This window comes from Triticum urartu, chromosome 6A, assembly GCF_056163025.1.
Source record: "Triticum urartu cultivar PI428250 chromosome 6A, HENAU_Tu73, whole genome shotgun sequence".
Taxonomy (NCBI): Eukaryota; Viridiplantae; Streptophyta; class Magnoliopsida; order Poales; family Poaceae; genus Triticum; species Triticum urartu.
Window position 1 is genome coordinate 154,776,040 of NC_141878.1, and position 17,940 is coordinate 154,793,979.

Genomic DNA, 17,940 nt, shown 5'->3' on the forward strand with positions numbered 1-17,940 from the left:
GAAGCACAGCTACAGTAATCAGCAGCCGGCAAGACCCGCCCGCGGCGGACGCGGCCTGTCGGCTCTGTACCAGGCCAGTTAGCAGGGCCCGCCAGTCGGCGGGCCCCAGCGGTCGGCAGAGAAGATAGAGGCCAGAGGCACTGACGGCTGGGCCCGCGTCCAGCCGGATTACCATTGTACCCCTGGGGGGGTAGGCCTATATAAACCCCCCAGGGCACCCATGTAAAGGGTTGGAACCCATTAGCTCTAGACCAGATCATATAGAAGGGAGAGAGCTAGCCTTGCCCTCTCCTACCACTAGAAAACAGCTCAAGGAGCAACCGTGTAAACACTTTGCCATAGTGATCATGCGGAGACCCCGCAGAGCAGCAGTAGGGGTATTATCTCCCCGGAGAGCCCCGAAGCTGGGTAAGATTCGCCGGCGTGCATGTCTTCGCCTCATCCCGTTTCCAGGCACCGGCGACGTTCTACTCGCCCCCACCATGATAAGCCATCCGTTGGCATATGTCGCACCAAACCCCCGACATTTGGCGCCCACCGTGGGGCCTGGTGCACCGCCGTCCGGAGATCTGCTCTGGACGGGAACCCTTTTTCTCCCTGGCGAGCGCAGCCAGCCAGGCACGCCAGACGGAGTTTGCGTCGACGCGCTAAGCGGCGTCGAGATCGCCTGCACGGTCAGCTCCTTGGCTGAACTTGTCGGCGAGGTCCGCCTCTTCGACGAACCTGCATCCAACACAGGCACGGGTGGCCCCGAGAACCTCCTCGTGGGCCTCCTCAATCAACTCCACGTTTCCGGTGAGCCTGCCGTAGACTTGGAGTCCGTAGGCTCCACCGACCCGATGCTGGTCGACTCCGACACCGCGTCGCTCGACGCGTTCCCCACCAATGTGGTGGTCTACGACGAACCTCTCCCCACGCAGAGAGCAACGGAAGCATCGTCACCGAGGTGCTAGTCATCAGTCATGACGTGCTCCCCGGTGGAGGAGCGCACGATTCGCTCGGCGCGGCGCTGCAAGACCTAACTACGCCCATTCCGGAAGACACTGACGCAGAGACGTTGGAGGTGCGCCGCCTTCAGCTCGTTGAAGGCGCGAAGAAGCTGGCCAGCATGAGGCGCTTGTCAGAAGCCTACCAGCGGGAGATGGATCGCACCGTCGGCGGCTCGTCGGCCCCGGCGGGGCCCAGCCGCCTTGGCGCGGTCCGGCAGCGTGGAGTAGCCATCGCCAACCTATTTGGGGCAAGCCGCCTTGTGTACGCTACACCAGCGGAGAACATTCGAGTCGCCCAGGCAGCGGCGGACGAGCTGGACAATTTCGAGGGCGAAGAACGCCGCCTCATGATGGAGCAAGTCCAGCGGCTTCTCGACGCGGCCGCCGCACAGAACGAGGCTGGCTGCCGCGCGGAGGCGCCTCAATGGCCCGTCGACGACCTTCACCGAGATCAAGGCGCGACGTCTCGGACACCGACTAGCGGCGCCCGAGGAAGAAGAGACAAGGAGCCGACTGTCAGCCACAGTCGGACTCGCATTACCATAGAGCGCGACTGAGATGGCCGCCCAAGAGTAGTGGAACGATGGGACGACTGTCCGCCTCCCCCTCCTCGCAAGGAGAGGCGAGTCTCCCCGCCGCCTGTTGACCATCCGACTCTCGGTGACTGCCTTGGCCACCGAGAGGGAGTTGGAGAGAATGACGCCCGCCACCGGATCGACCGACTCCACAGATCCTTAGTGCTGGAAGAAGAAGACGAGCTGGGTCCGCCTTGTTTCGGGCCCCGCATTCGGGACGAACCCTTTCTAGAGGGTTCACGCTCCCAAGAGACACGCCCAAGTATACTGGCTCCGTGAAGCCGGAAGACTGGCTAGTCGACTACTCCACGGCTGTCAACATAGCAAACGGCAACAAGCGTGTCGCCGTAAAGTACGTTCCACTCATGCTCCAGGGCACGGCCCGGACATGGCTGAACAGCCTAAAGCCCCGCGGCATCAACAACTGGGTCGACTTCACTGAAGCGTTCGTCCGCAACTTCACCAGCACGTACAAGCGTCCTCCCAAGCCTCGTCATCTCTCCTTGTGCGTGCAAGGCTCCGACGAGTCGACTCGCGATTACCTCACACGTTGGGCCGAGCTCCGGAACTCCTGCGAGGGCGTGCACGAGGTGCAGGCCATCGAGTACTTCACGGCCGGGTGCAGAGAAGGACCCTCCTCAAGCACAAGCTCCTTTGCGACGAGCCAGAAACCCTCGACGAGCTGCTGATCATAGCGGACAAGTACGCCACAGCCGACTCCTCCATGAAGGCGGAAATTCAAATCAGCACAACTGGCAAAGTGGCTCCTCAAGCTCCAAGAACTTCGGCGGCAGATGCCGGCCGGCGACAACAGCAGGGCGACAACAAGCCCAAGGCCCCGCAGCCGGCTTCCAGCAGCCGGCAAGTCGCGACCGTTGAAGCCCAGCAGCCAGATGAGCAGCCCCCGCCCAAGCGACAGAAAGGCGGCAAGCCAAACTGGTTGCGTGCCTTCTCCTATGAGCAGACCTTGGATGGACCTTGCAAGTTCCATAGCGGCGCAAAGCCGTCGAATCACACCACCCGGAAGTGCCACTAGCTCACCAGGATCGCCAAGGGAGACGGCCTCCTGCCTCCCCCGCCTGCTGGGCAGCCGCCTCCGCCCCAGCAGCCGGCTATTTGGCCAGTCGACGTGGTACAAGACGAATACCCTGAAGAGCATGGAGCCTATGTGGTGTTCACCAGTGTGGCTGATGATCGACGCAGCAGGCGGCTGCAGCGACAAGAGGTGAACACAGTAGCGTCGGAGATGCCAGAGTTCATGCACTGGTCTGAGAAGCCCATCAGCTGGAGCAGGGCTGACCACCTAGAAGTGATGCCGAGTCCGAGCTCCTATGCCTTGGTCCTGGACGCCACCTTTGCTACGGACAGACGAGCCGCGCGTTTCTCGCGAGTTCTGATAGACGGGGGCAGCAGCATCAATATCCTATACAAGGACACCATGGAGAAGTTAGGAATCAAGCAAAGACAGCTTCAGAACAGCCAAACTGTGTTCCACGACATTGTTCCCGGGCTTTCCTGCTCGCCAATCGGCAAGATCCTGATGGGCGTCCTCTTTGGGGACAAAGATCACTTCCATAGAGAGCCCGTTTGGTTTGAGGTGGTGGATCTTGAGAGCCCATACCATGCGCTGCTTGGCCGACCTGCCTTGGCCAAGTTCATGGCGGTCCCCCACAACGCCTACGTCAAGATGAAGATGCCCAGTTCCAGGGGAATTCTGACTGTGGCTGGCGACTACCGGAAGTCGTCTACTTGCGCAGCCGAGAGCAGTCGGCTGGCCGAGTCCCTGGTAATCGCGGCTGAGAAGCGGCTCCTTGAGCGAGTTGTGGCGATGGCCGGCAAGCAGCCTGAGGTGTCGCCCAACCCAAAAGAGTCGGAGGCTGAGTGTTCGTTCAAGCCGGCCAAAGAGACAAAGAAGATACCCTTGGACCCGGAGCACCCAGAGAGGTACGCCGTCGTAGGTGCAAACCTCGACATCAAATAGGAAGGCGAGCTCATCGATTTCCTCCGTGAGAATTGGGACATCTTCGCATGGTCCCCCAAAGACATGCCAGGTGTACCGACGGAATTCGCCGAGCACAAGTTACATGTCCGATCTGATGCAAAGCCGGTCAGACAGCCCCTACGCCGCTTATCAGAAGAGAAGAGAAGAGTTGTCGGAGAAGAGATAGCCCGACTCCTAGCAGCCGGCTTCATTATGGAAGTGTTCTTTCCAGAATGGCTAGCAAATCCGGTCCTGGTACTAAAGAAGAACAAGCAGTGGCGAATGTGTATTGACTACACGAGCCTCAACAAGGCCTGCCCCAAGGACCCATTTGCTTTACCAAGAATCGATCAGGTGATAGACTCCACAACCGGATGCGAGCTGTTGAGTTTTTTGGATGCATACTCAGGATATCACCAGATCAAGCTAAACCCGGCTGACAGACTGAAAACTGCTTTCATCACGCCGTTTGGAGCCTTCTGCTACCTTACCATGACATTCGGCTTAAGGAACGCCGACGCCACCTTTCAGCGTTGCATGCAGAAGTGCCTCCTCAAGCATCTCGGCAGGAACGCCCACGTTTACATGGACGATGTGGTGGTGAAGACGGAAAAGCGTGGAACACTGCTGGAAGACCTCAAGGAGACTTTTGAGAACCTGCGCCGGTTCCAGATCAAACTCAACCCCGAGAAGTGTGTCTTCGGAGTACCAGCCGGCCAGCTCCTAGGCTTCCTGGTCTCTGAACGCGGCATAGAATGCAACCCAATAAAAATCAAGGCCATTGAGAGAATGGAGGTACCCAGCCGACTGCTGGATGTGCAGAAGTTCACCGGCTGCTTAGCGTCCATCAGCCGATTCATTAGTCGGCTGGGCGAGAAAGCTCTCCCCTTATACCAACTCATGAAGAAGACCACTTTTTTCGAGTGGAACCATAAGGCGGACGAAGCTTTTCACTAGTTGAAGAAGATGCTGACTACTCCACCCGTCCTGGCAGCTCCGACTCCCAAGGAACCTATGCTCCTGTACATCGCCGCCACCAGCCGAGTAGTCAGCACGGTCATTGTAGTGGAGCGCAAGGAGGAAGGCAAGGCGCTACCTGTCCAGAGACCGGTATATTACCTGAGCGAGGTACTGTCGACCTCCAAGCAGAACTACCCCCACTACCAGAAGATGTGCTATGGCGTACACTTTGCTGCCAAGAAATTGAAGCCTTACTTTCAAGAGCATCCAATCACGGTGGTCTGCACGGCCCCACTTGCCGAGATCATCGGTAGCCGAGATGCTTCTGGTCGAGTGGCCAAGTGGGCCATAGAGCTGGCTCCTTACACCATCCACTACCAGCCCCGCACCGCTATCAAGTCACAAGCACTGCCCGACTTCCTCGTCGACTGGGCCGAGACCCAATACCTACCTCCAGCACCTGATTCCACCCATTGGCGGATGCATTTCGACGGCTCCAAGATGCGCACTGGCTTGGGAGCCGGCGTCGTCCTCACCTCTCCGAAAGGCGACAAGCTCCAATATGCACTGCAAATCCACTTTGCCGCCTCCAATAACGTCGCCGAGTACGAGGCGCTCATTCACGGACTCCGGCTTGCCAAAGAGCTTGGCATCCGCCGGATCTTGTGTTATGGCGACTCGGACTTAGTGGTCCAGCAATCATCTAGCGACTGGGACGCGAAAGATGCAAACATGGCGAGCTACCATTTCCTCGTGCAGCAACTCAGCGGGTATTTCGAAGGGTGCGAGTTCCTCCATGTGCCGAGAAATGACAACGACCAAGCAGATGCATTGGCGCGAATCGGCTCTACCCGCCAAGCAATACCATCTGGTGTCGCCCTTCAATGCCTCCTTAAGCCGTCTGTCAAGCCTTCACCAGAATCAGACTCCATTTTTGTGCCGGATCCTCCCAAAGACGTCGGATCCGACTCCAGAGCACCGGCAGTCGGAATGAGGATTTTGGCGGAAGACCCCAAAGCTGCCACAGCCAAACCCAGCCCGGGGAGTACGGTGGCGGACTCGAAGACTCCAGAACCCGGCCCAAGGACCGCGCCAGTCGGCCTGGGGACTTCATCAACCCAGCAAGCGGCTGTTGACTCCAACCCGCCGCCCCCAGCCCAACCGCCCTCGTCCAAGTCGCAGTTCTGGCAGTCGAAGAAATAGCAGCACCCTCATGGGCCCAGCCCATCCTCAAATTCCTAGTGAACAAAGAGCTGCCGACTGATGAAACTTCAGCTCGGCAAATACAACGCCGGGCGGCAGCCTACACCATAGTCAATAGAGAGCTGGTCAGGCGCAGGGTCACTGGTGTCTACCAGCGCTACGTAGAGCCAGAGCAAGGCCAAGCGATTCTCAAAGACATCCATCAAGGCGAGTGCGGCCACCATGCGGCTTCAAGAGCACTCGTCGCCAAAGCCTTTTGACACGGTTTCTTCTGGCCAACTGCCTTGGAAGAGGCCAAGGAGTTGGTCCAAAAATGCAAAGGATGTCAGAAGTTCAGCTCCAAGCCGCACCAGCCAGCTTCTACACTCAAGACCATCCCCATTGCCTGGCCTTTCGCAGTTTGGGGTCTAGACATGGTGGGACCATTCAAAACAGCACGAGGTGGTTTAACTCACTTACTTGTCACAGTGGACAAGTTCACCAAGTGGATAGAAGCAAAGCCAATCAAGAAGCTGAACGGTCCGACTGCCGTTACTTTCATCTCCGATATCACAATTCGGTACGGCATACCACACAGCATCATCACCGACAACGGCACAAATTTCGCCAAAGGCGCCTTGGCCCGTTTTTGAGTAGGGCTGTTGCCACGACCTCATGATCAAGCCCGCGTCATCAGAAGCACGGCTACAGTAATCAGCAGCCGGCAAGACCCGCCCGCGGCGGACGCGGCCTGTCGGCTCCGTACCAGGCCAGTCGGCGGGGCCCGCCAGTCGGCGGGCCCCAGCGGTCGGCAGAGAAGACGGAGGCCAGAGGCACTGACGGCTGGGCCCGCGTCCAGCCGGATTACCATTGTACCCCTGGGGGGTAGGCCTATATAAACCCCCCAGGGCACCCATGCAAAGGGTTGGAACCCATTAGCTCTAGACCAGATCATATAGAAGGGAGAGAGCTAGCCTTGCCCTCTCCTACCACCAGAAAACAGCTCAAGGAGCAACCGTGTAAACACTTTGCCATAGTGATCATGCGGAGACCCCGCAGAGTAGCAGTAGGGATATTATCTCCCCGGAGAGCCCCGAAGCTGGGTAAGATTCGCCGGCGTGCATGTCTTCGCCTCATCCTGTTTCCAGGCACCGGCGGCGTTCTACTCGCCCCCACCATGATAAGCCATCCGTTGGCATATGTCGCACCAAACCCCCGACAAGTGGCCGTCCCACCGCACGTTCAAGACCGACGTCGGCGAGAAGTACACCGGCAAGACTCATCCGTTTGAGTTCCTCAGCATCTTCACCATCGCGATGCAGGCCGCTGGGGCTCGCGACGACAAGGTGCTTGCCAACTATTTCCCGCTGGTGCTCAAGCCCAATGTGATGTCTTGGTTGATCCACTTGCCGATGGATTCCATTTCTTCCTGGTCATATATGTGCCATGAGTTCGTTGGTGCCTTCACAGGAGGCCACCAAGCTCATGGCCAGGCCAGTGATCTGCATATCATTCCCTAGAAGGAAGGGGAGACCCTGCGCAAGTACATCCAGAGATTCAGCCGGGTGCAGTACAACATCCCTGACGTTCATCCCGCCGCTGTGATTAGCGCGTTCCACCAGAATGTACGCAATCGCAAGATGCGCGAGGAGCTAGCAATGACCAAGGTTAAAGATGTGGCCGAGCTCTATATTTTGGCCAATAGGTGCGCCCGGGCTGAAGAAGGAAGGAAGTACCCCGGCGAAGACGCCGGCACGGAAACCGACTCTACTGATGAAGACGCCGCCACCCCAATGAAGATGAGCCGGCGTCACAACAGGAAACGCAAAGGCAAGGCCGTGCTTGCCGTTGAGGGATCTGACGACACCGGTGCCGGCAAGAAGGTCAAGGCAGATGCCTCCGGCAAGGAGATTGCCGGGTGCGCCACCTGCCGGGCCCTGGCGGCTACCGACAAGCCAGGAAGCTCCGACAAGCAGTACTAGAAGATCCACCACACCAAGGGCCACGACCTCCAGAACTGCCGACAAGTCGAGCTGCTTGCTGAGAAGCAAAAGGCTGAGTATGAAAGGCGGGACAAGGAGAAGGACCAGGACGGTGCTGAGGGATCTGGCAAGAAGCGTGGCGGCCAAGGAGGCCGCCTGGGCAAGGACAACCAGCAAGAGAGGCCCGCCCGGGGCTGCGACAAGAAACAAGAAGATGACGGTCACGGCGAGGACAACGAGTCTGGTGAGCAAGGATTCCATAAGGCTACGAAGGCTGTGCGTTGATGGCGGCGCCTCGCTGCATACCTCTCACCGCCGGCTCAAGCAGTGGGCGCGTGAGATTACAGCAGCAGAGCCGTCGTTCGACGCTCAGAAGCCGCTGAAGTGGTCCTGCACGCCCCTCATCTTTGACGCCGAGGACCACCCTGACCGCACTACCGCGGTCGGGTGTTTTCCATTGTTGGTCTCGCCAACAATACGCTACCTCAAGGTGAACAAGATGTTGGTTGACGGCGGGGCCGGCCTGAACCTGATCTCGCTTGTCGTGATCAAAAGGTTGCAAATCCCTGATGGAGACCTCGTGGAAACGAGCATGTTTCAAGGGGTCAATCCGGGGAGGAGCCAGCCGAAGGGAAAGGTCACACTGCGTGTGACATTTGGAGGAGAGTTGAACTACAGGACGGAGAGGATCGTCTTCGACGTGGCCGAGATCCCCTTGCCCTACAACGGGATCCTCGGCCGCCCGGCATTGGCCAAGTTCATGGCGGCGTCACACTACGCCTACAACATGCTGAAGATGCCTGGGCCATTGACCATCATCTCCGTCCCCTCCGACAAGAAGGACGCGCTGATCTGCACCGACGAACTCTACCAGGAAGCAGTTGCAGCAGCTGCATTCAAGGCACCTGCTCCTACCGCTGACCGCCCGGGAGGGAAAAGGGAGCCTGGCAAGACCTCTCGCACCCACTCCGGCAAGCGCACCTCCTCGGAGTGTTGTGCTACCATTCAGGACGTGCCATAGAGCTCTACCGACAAAAGCAAAAGATCCAGAGCCAAGCCGCCGCAGACCAAGAAGGTGCCCGTCGGGGAGGTTGGCACGGGAGGAGCCTTCATCATAGGCTCCACCCTCGACAACAAATAGGAAGGCGCGGTCGTCATGTTCCTGCAGGAAAATGTCTACGTGTTTGCATGGCAAGCGTCCGTCATCCCCGGTGTTCCCAGGGAGGTGATTGAGCACCACCTAGCTGTCTGCCCCCACGCGCAGCTCGTCAAGGAGAAGGTTAGAAAGCAGGATCTGGAGAGGCAGGAGTTCATCACAGAGGAGATCCAGGAAGTTGGAAGCGGCAGGTTTGGTGAGAGGGGTGCTCCACCCGACGTGGTTGGCCAATCCAGTAGTGGTGCGCAAGGCGAATGGGAAGTGGAGGCTGTGTATTGATTACACAGATATTAACAAGGCTTGCCCTAAGGACCCCTTCTCGTTGCCGCGCATCGACCAGATTGTTGACTCCAAGGCCGGGTGTGATCTGTTATCATTCCTGGACGCCTACTCAGGCTACCACCAAATCTTCATGACAAGAGAGGACAAAGAGAAGATGACATTCATCACCACATGTGGTACGTATTGCTTTTTACGGATGCCTTTCGGATTGAAGAGTGCCGGCTCAACGTTTGCAAGAGCAATCCAAATTGGTTTTGAACCTCAGCTCCATAGAAATATGGAGGCCTACATGGATGACATAGTGATCAAAACCAAGGACGGGCCAACTCTTGTGCAAGATCTGGAAGAGACATTTGCTAACCTGCGCAAGATCAACCTCAAGCTGAACCCTGAGAAGTGCGTCTTCGGCATTCAGTCTGGCAAGCTTCTCGGATTCTTTGTGTCGTAGAATGGGATCGAGGCAAACCCAGACAAGATCAAGGCTATTGAGCAGATCGAGGTGCCCAAGCGGATCAAGGATGTGTGTCGGCTCACCGGCTGCATTGCCGCCATGAGCCAGTTCATCTCCAAGTCCGCCGAGCGCGCCCTTCCCTTCTTCAAAATCTTGAAGAAGGCAGGCCCAATAGAGTGGACACCAGAAGCCGAGGCATCACTGCAGGATCTGAAGAAATACCTTTCCTCCACGCCGATACTGGTTGCGCCTAAACCACAAGAGCCGTTGCTGCTGTATCTGGCGGCGACGAATCAAGTAGTCAGCGTCGCACTGGTGGCACAGAGGGAGGTCGACGAGGAGGAAGCAATGGCGGCAGAACCAGCGGATGGCAAGCCAAAGATTCCCCCGGCAGGGCCTAGTGCCAACAAGGCGCGACCCCTGGCGGAGTCCGGTGCCACCAAAGCAATGCCCGCGCAGTCGAGTGAAGTGGTCCCAAAGAAGAAGATGATGCAGCACCCGGTTTACTTTGTCAGCTCCCTCTTGCAGGGGGCTAGGTTGAGGTATTTCGGCGTGCAAAAATTGCTCTTCGGCCTCCTTATGGCTCGAGGAAGCCGCATCACTACTTCCAAGCCCACGAGATCACTGTCGTCCCCCGCCTCCCGTTGCAACGGATACTGCACAACCCGGACGCAACCGGAAGGATTGTGGAATGGGCCTTGGAGCTGTCAAGTTTCGGTTTGAAGTATGAAAGTACCTCGACAATTCAGAGCAGAGTCTTGGCAAAATTCATCGCAGAATGGACCTCGACGCCCGACGAAGAAGTCCAGGAGACCACTCTCCTCGGCAAGGAAGCAGACCGCGACTGGATCATGTACTTTGATGGGGCTTTCTCGCTGCAAGGCGCCGGTGCCGGCGTGCTACTCGTCGCACCCACCGGAGAACACCTCAAGTACATGATCGAGATGCACTTCCCTAGGGAGATGTCCACCAACAACACTGCTGAGTACGAGGGATTGCTTGCCGGTCTCAGGATCGCGGCAGACCTCGGGGTTAAGAAGCTCATCGTCAGGGGCGACTCACAGCTCATTGTCAGGTAGATCAACAAGGATTATCAGAGCCCATTGATGGAAGCCTACGTAGATGAGGTGAGGAAGCTGGAGGAACGCTTTGACGGTATCCAGGCGGAGCACGTCCCCCGAGCGGAGAACGACATCGCTGATTACCTGTCAAAGCGTGCCGCATTCAAGCTACCTGTGGAACCAGGTACCTTTTTGCTCCGGTTGACTCAACCATCTGTCGAACCATCAGCGGGGCAGAACAAGCAGAGGAAATAAGGCCCCGACAAATACTTTCCTACCGATCCCCCTGGGGCTGCCGGCAAGGGTGCTGCCGCGAACGCTGAGCCTGCCAAGAGCGACTGGCTCCGACAGGGCGTCAAGCCCTGGCCGTAGAGACAACCGCTCTCATGGCGGAAGAAATGCCTTTGGTCCTTGCCGTCAAGCCCCAGGCTCCGGCATGGGCACAACATACCGTCCACTTCCTCCAAACAGGGGAGCTTCATGAGGAGCAGGAAGAAGCAGAGAAAGTAGCCCGTCGGTCCGCCCTGTACCAGTTCGTCGATGACGTCCTATACCAGAGGAGGCCAAACGGTGTGAAACTCAAGTGCATCCCCTGGGAGGAAGGACTGGAGCTGTTGACGCAGATACATGGAGGCATATGTGGATCCCACATAGGGTCAAGGGCCCTTGCCGGGAAGGCATTCCGGCAAGGTTTCTTTTGGCCCACCGCCCTCCAGGATGCGACGACACTAGTAACCAAGTGTGAAGCATGCTAGTTCCATTCAAAGAAGCTTCATCAGCCGGCTCAAGCCCTTCAAACAATCCCTCTCTCCTGGCCATTCTTGGTCTGGGGGCTCGATATACTGGGCCCTTTCCCCCGTGCTATCGGGGGCTTTTAGTACTTGTACGTTGCAATTGACAAGTTCATGAAGTGGACGGAAGTGGAAGCAGTGAGGAAGCTGACTACTCAGTCAGCCGTCAAGTTCTTCAAAGGACTGGTCTGCCATTTTGGTGTGCCAAACAGATTCATCACCGACAACGGCACGCAGTTTACAAGCCACACCTTCATGCAGTACATCCAAGACCTCGGCAGCAAGGTCTGTTTTGCTTCCGTGGCACAACCACGGAGCAACGGCCAAGCGGAGAGGGTGAATGCTGAAGTGTTGCGAGGCCTGTGAACGAAGACTTTTGACAAGCTGCACAAGAGTGGAAAGCACTGGATTGATGAGTTGCCGGCGGTTCTTTGGTCGATTAGAACGATGCCAAATCGAGCCACCGGCCAGACACCTTTTGCCCTGGTATTTGGGGCAGAAGCAGTTCTCCCCACGGAACTCATATACGGGTCACCTCGAGTGCTCGCTTATGATGAGCTTGAGCAAGAGCCGTTGCGCCAAGATGACGCGACGCTCCTTGAGGAAGATCGTCTTCGGGCAGCTGTGAGAGCGACACGCTACCAGCAAGCCTTACGCCGCTATCATAGCCACAAGGTTCATGCCCGAAGCCTTGAGGAAGGCGACCTTGTTCTTTGGCGCATTCAGTCGGCCAAGAATTCCAACAAGTTGACACCAAAGTGGGAAGGCCCTTATCGGGTAATGCGAGTCACAAGGCCCGGCGCAGTCCACCTGGAGACCGAATATGCCGTCCCAGTGAGCAACTCTTGGAATATCGAGCATCTTCGCAAGTTTTACCCGTAAGGCGCGGCTTGCCGGGCCTCCCGGCAATCCACCTTTTGTACAAGCTTTGCCGACAAGGCATGTGACCCTTTGTACAAAGCCAGGCGCAGACCCTGAGCATAAATAAATGAAGCGCTAGCGCCTTAGGTTATAGCATGCATGCTAGGTCGAGTCTCTTCCTTGGTTAGGGTTGATAGTGCTTAGCAGCGACTAACCCCTAGCCTAGAGGTCGAGTGCGCGTCTGTCAGTTCCTTTTCTGTCCTCCTTTGGTTCGCAGGGCACGTGAGCACTTCTGCTAGACTAACTCGGAAAGAAGGAAACGAACCGGCGCCCCGACCCTGACAAGCCAGAGTTGCCGGGGGCTGCAAGCACAAAGAATCCAACCGCGGAAAGATGAGATTGCCAAGGGCTGCGGATCCAGATAAGTCTTTTATCCTCTGTCATGCATTTCGGAACCGGAGTAGGGCATGTGAAACCTTGTTTTTATCTCTAGCCTGCCGTCCTCCCCTTTTCCCTATACCTAGGGATTATTTCCTGGGTCCGGATTTGGTCGTAGTCGCGGCGGCATGGGGGTGGGACGAGGAGCCTAAAGCCCACTTCATCCCTGCCTCCGCCAAGGGCGCGAGATCGGTCGAGTGGAGTGGGGGGGACGACAAGGCCTGTTGCCGGGCAAAAAACGTTTATCTTAAAACAATAACAAGGATTCGCTCCTTGTCACGGGATTTACCCGCGAACGAAAAACCCAGCATGCATCCCTTTTTCATTAAAAACATCCCATACAGGTACAGTTCGTGCGAGATGAAAAACATGAGCAAGGGGATTACAAGTTTTAAATTTAACAAAGGCTCACAGGCTTACAAACTAAAAAAGAGATAAGATGCCTGTAATCCCTTTCTTGTCCCTCACATCAGGAGGCAGGTTAAGGAGGCTAAAGGGCAAAAGGGGCGCCTAGGCGAGCTACGAGCAGCAGAAAGCACCAAGAGAACATCTCGGTGGCCAGCTACGGGCGGGTCGGTGATGACGGTGCCGGAAAAGGAGCTGGAAGATGAGGTGACAGGACCGACAATACGCGATGAAGGCGTCAGTGCCCGCGTACTCCGAGTTGACGGCCTTGCCACCCGCCCTCTTCCTCTTCCGCAGCCTCCCGACGCCAGCCGCCCAAGGAGACATCCCCGCAAGGTTCAAGGAGCTGGCCCTGCCCCCGGCCAGCCTCTCTCGGAGGAGCGGCTAGGTGCAGATGCTGCTGCTGCCGCACCCGCCCAGGCGCGGGGCGTCCGACGCCTAGTCGGACTCGTCCCTACTGTCCGCCCGCTGTCCTCCTTGTTGCTCTCGCTCGAGGACAAGCTTCCATCGTCAGAATCTCCATCAGAGGAGCTCTCCAGCAGCATTTCAGACGGGTTCCCAAGTCTCCGAAGACCTTGACGGAGAGCAGGCCGTCCTCCATTAACTTGAAGTAGAGGACGAGCTCGGCCATCAGGCTGTCGATGCGGGCGAACGTCTTCCATCCATGGCGGAGATACATAACTCGAGGAGCCGGGAAGTCGACGTCGACCCGCGTGCCCCCATTCCCACAGCCCCTCATGTGCAACCTGAGGGTCTGGGGCGGGGCACGCTCCATCACCCGAGCGAACGGAGTGGGGAGACGAAGACGACGACGCGGGGGCCGGCGGAGCCTGATGAAGAACTTGCAAGGCTGGTCTTCAACGTGGCCCTCCATCGGGAAGGGCATCAATGGTAGGGGCGAGCCGGCACGCTGCCCCGTCCTCCTCTTCCCCGAGCGCTACGGCCTCTGCCCCGGACTCGCCCACGGCCTCGCCCCCTCCCCCTTCCCCTCGCGGTCGGTTCCACCACCACGGGTTCAGGAGGGGGAGGGACGCACTGTCGAGCGGCGACACTCGCTGCCACCGTCGAAGGACCAGGGTTCCCTTTCTCCATGGCGGATGAGAGGAAGGAGCAGAAGCAGAAGGAGATAGATGATGGAAGAATGTGGGGTGCCGTTTCCCCTTTTCTCCTCTTTATAAAGGAACGGGGTTGAGGCTCAGCCGCCCCGCTCGGCCAATCCAGACACCGGAGGCGCGGGGAATCAGGACCGATCCTCCACCCAACCAGCGGCAGCCCGGTTTCTCGCCTCCACAGTTTGCCACCACAGGGACGCATGGCAGACATGCAGAACTGAGGGGACGGGTGAGGCGACCTCTCCCCACCCCGTGATCGTGGGGAGTGGACACCTTGAAGACCGCACCCCGACCCCGCTCAGTAAATGAGCCGCGCCTCCATGCCTCCCTATTTTTACGGGAAAGACGTGAGCCGCCTTTTTACTGCGACGTGACACATGCGTGTGGAAACCGTCCCACGCAAGCCGCCCACGTCATGCATACCCCTCCACGCCGCGCCTCGCGCGTGGGTCATGGGAGGCGGAGCGCGCGAAGAATATTACCACGGTAAAAACCTCCCCACCTGCCCGCGCACTGTTTTGGGCCTGGCCCAACAACGTGTTGCGCTTATTTGTGGACCAGGCCCGGGGGCTCCTGTCGGTGTACAAAAATAGGGGCGCATCTTTGTACCCCTTTTCCTGTGCACGGGCAGTCAGAGCCACGCCCACGACCACACCAAGCAGAACGAGGGAGGTGAGCCAAGGTAAGATCGAAGCCCAAGGCAATCAAAGCAACGCCAAGGACAAGACCACAAAGAGCAGAGGGACGAAGCAAGTTCCCCCGGCAAGACCCTTGCCGGGTGGCCTCAGCGGCCCCGGCAAGACTCTTGCCGGGACAGCTCGCCCCGCACCAACAGAGCGAGCCACCCTTGAGCCCACGGCCCCCAGTGCCATCATCAGCGTGGGGCCAGGACTCGGGAAGGCACCCCTGTGGTGGCATATAGATCTTTGTGAAGACATATTCAAGATCAGATCAGAAGACGACGATTCTCGGCAAGATCCTTGTCAAGGAAGGCCACCAGACCCCCGGCAAGATCCTTGCCGGGGACGACAACACGCCACAGCGAGACCCTTGCCGAGCCACCCGGCAAGGCCCTCGCCGAAGACGCCGGCAAGGCCACCGCCAAGCCCACGTCAACCAAGCTTCTACCACCATTCACATGCAGCCAGCTCAACCAGCTGGGCGGGCACCTGCGTGGCAACATGCAGCTCCCAGGCCAACTCATCAAGCGCCTACGTGGAGGCATAGAGATCTTTGTGAAGGCTCCACCACCGTGCCAACTCAGCTGCCTGCCTGCCTACATGGCACCGCATGCATCCCCGACCGAGGCGCGTGTCGAAGCGAGGAGGAGCGGCGACGAACGGGACGGGCCACGCCCCTGTCCCGATAATGTAAGAGGACACCTAAGCGATGCATTAAATGCACCTTGTCCTATAATATGTGTGATAACCTCATGCCACTGTAGACCTTTCCACCTCCTGTGTGCCACTGTGGCAACCCCTTTTTCCTATAAAAGGAGGCCCGGGGCAACAGGGAGGGGATTCGGCTCTTTGGAAGCGCATGCTGATGACAGCTAGTTCGAGAGCTCCAGAACTCTCAGAAATACACCCACCAAAGTAGGACTAGGGTTTTACGCATCCTCGTGGCCCGAACCTGGATAACGATCCTTGTGATGTCTACTAGCCCTGCTCTCCTCGCAACCCTGTGCCCCGGCAACCATAGTAGGGATTTTCGTGATCCCATAGGTGTCGTTCCACACCGACATCCAATGTCACCTCAAGTATCTGTGGGTATGATTATACGATATGCATCACACAATCTCAGATTCATCTATTCAACCAACACAAAGAACTTCAAAGAGTGCCCCAAAGTTTCTACCGGAGAGTCAAGACGAAAACGTGTGCCAACCCCTATGCATAGGTTCATGGGCGGAACCCGCAAGTTGATCACCAGAACATATATCAATTGGATCACGTGATATCCCATTGTCACCACAGATAAGCACGGCAAGACATACATCAAGTGTTCTCAAATCCTTAAAGACTCAATCCGATAAGATAACTTTAGAGGGAAAACTCAATCCATTACAAGATAGTAGAGGGGGAGATACATCATAAGATCCAACTATAATAGCAAAGCTCGCGATACATCAAGATCGTACCACCTCAAGAACACGATAGAGAGAGAGATCAAACACATAGCTACTAGTACATACCCTCAGCCCCGAGGGAGAACTACTCCCTCCTCGTCATGGAGAGCACCGGGATGATGATGATGGCCACCGGAGAGGGATTCCCCCCTTCGGCAGGGTGCTGGAACGGGTCTAGATTTGTTTTCGATGGCTACGGAGGTTTCTGGCGGCGGAACTCCCGATCTATTCTGCTCCCCGATGTTTTTAGGGTATATGGGTATATATAGGAGGAAGAAGTACGTCGGTGGATCTTCGGGCTGTCCACGAGGCAGGGGGCGCGCCCAGGGGGTGGTCCATCTCTGATACTCCGTGGGCTTCTTCTGGTCCAAAAATAAGTTCCGTGAAGTTTCAGGTCAATTGGACTCCATTTGATTTTCCTTTTCCGCGCTACTCTAAAACAAGGAAAAAACATAAACTGGCACTGGTCTCTGGGTTAATAGGTTAGTCCCAAAAATAATATAAAAGTGTATAATAAAGCCCGTAAACATCCAAAACAGATAATATAATAGCATGGAACAATCAAAAATTATAGATATGTTGGAGACATATCAACATCCCCAAGCTTAATTCCTGCTCATCCTCGAGTAGGTAAATGATAAAAACAGAATTTTTGATGTGGAATGCTATCTAACATATTTCTCTATGTAATTCTTTATTGTGGCAAGAATATTCAGATCCATAAGATTCAAGACAAAAGTTTAATATTGACATAAAAAAATAATACTTCAAGCATACTAACCAAGCAATCATGTCTTCTCAAAATAACATGGCCAAAGAAAGCTATCCCTACAAAATCATATAGTCTGGCTATGCTCCATCTTCACCACATAAAGTATTTAAATCATGCACAACCCCGATGACAGCCAAGCAATTGTACTTTTGATGTTCTCAAACTTTTTCAATCTTCACGCAATATATGAGCGTGAGCCATGGATATAGCACTATAGGTGGAATAGAATGGTGGTTGTGGAGAAGACAAAAAGGAGAAGATAGTCTCACATCAACTAGGCGTATCAACGGGCTAAGGAGATGCCCATCAATAGATATCAATGTGAGTGAGTAGGGATTGCCATGCAACGGATGCACTAGAGCTAAAGTGTATGAAAGCTCAACAAAAGAAACTAGTGGGTGTGCATCCAACTCGCTTGCTCACGAAGACCTAGGGCATTTTGAGGAAGCCCATCATTGGAATATACAAGCCAAGTTATATAATGAAAGATTCCCACTATTATATGAAAGTGACAACATAGGAGACTCTCTATCATGGAGATCATGGTGCTACTTTGAAGCACAAGTGTGGTAAAAGGATACTAGCATTGCTCCTTCTCTCTTTTTCTCTCTTTTTTGTTTTTTTGTTTTTTGGGCCTTCTCTTTTTTTGGCCTTCTTTCTTTTTCTTTTTTTTCGTCCGGAGTCTCATCCCGACTTGTGGGGGAATCATAGTCTCCATCATCCTTTCCTCACTGGGACAATGCTCTAATAATGATGATCATCACACTTTTATTTACTTACAACTCAAGAATTACAACTCGATACTTAGAACAAG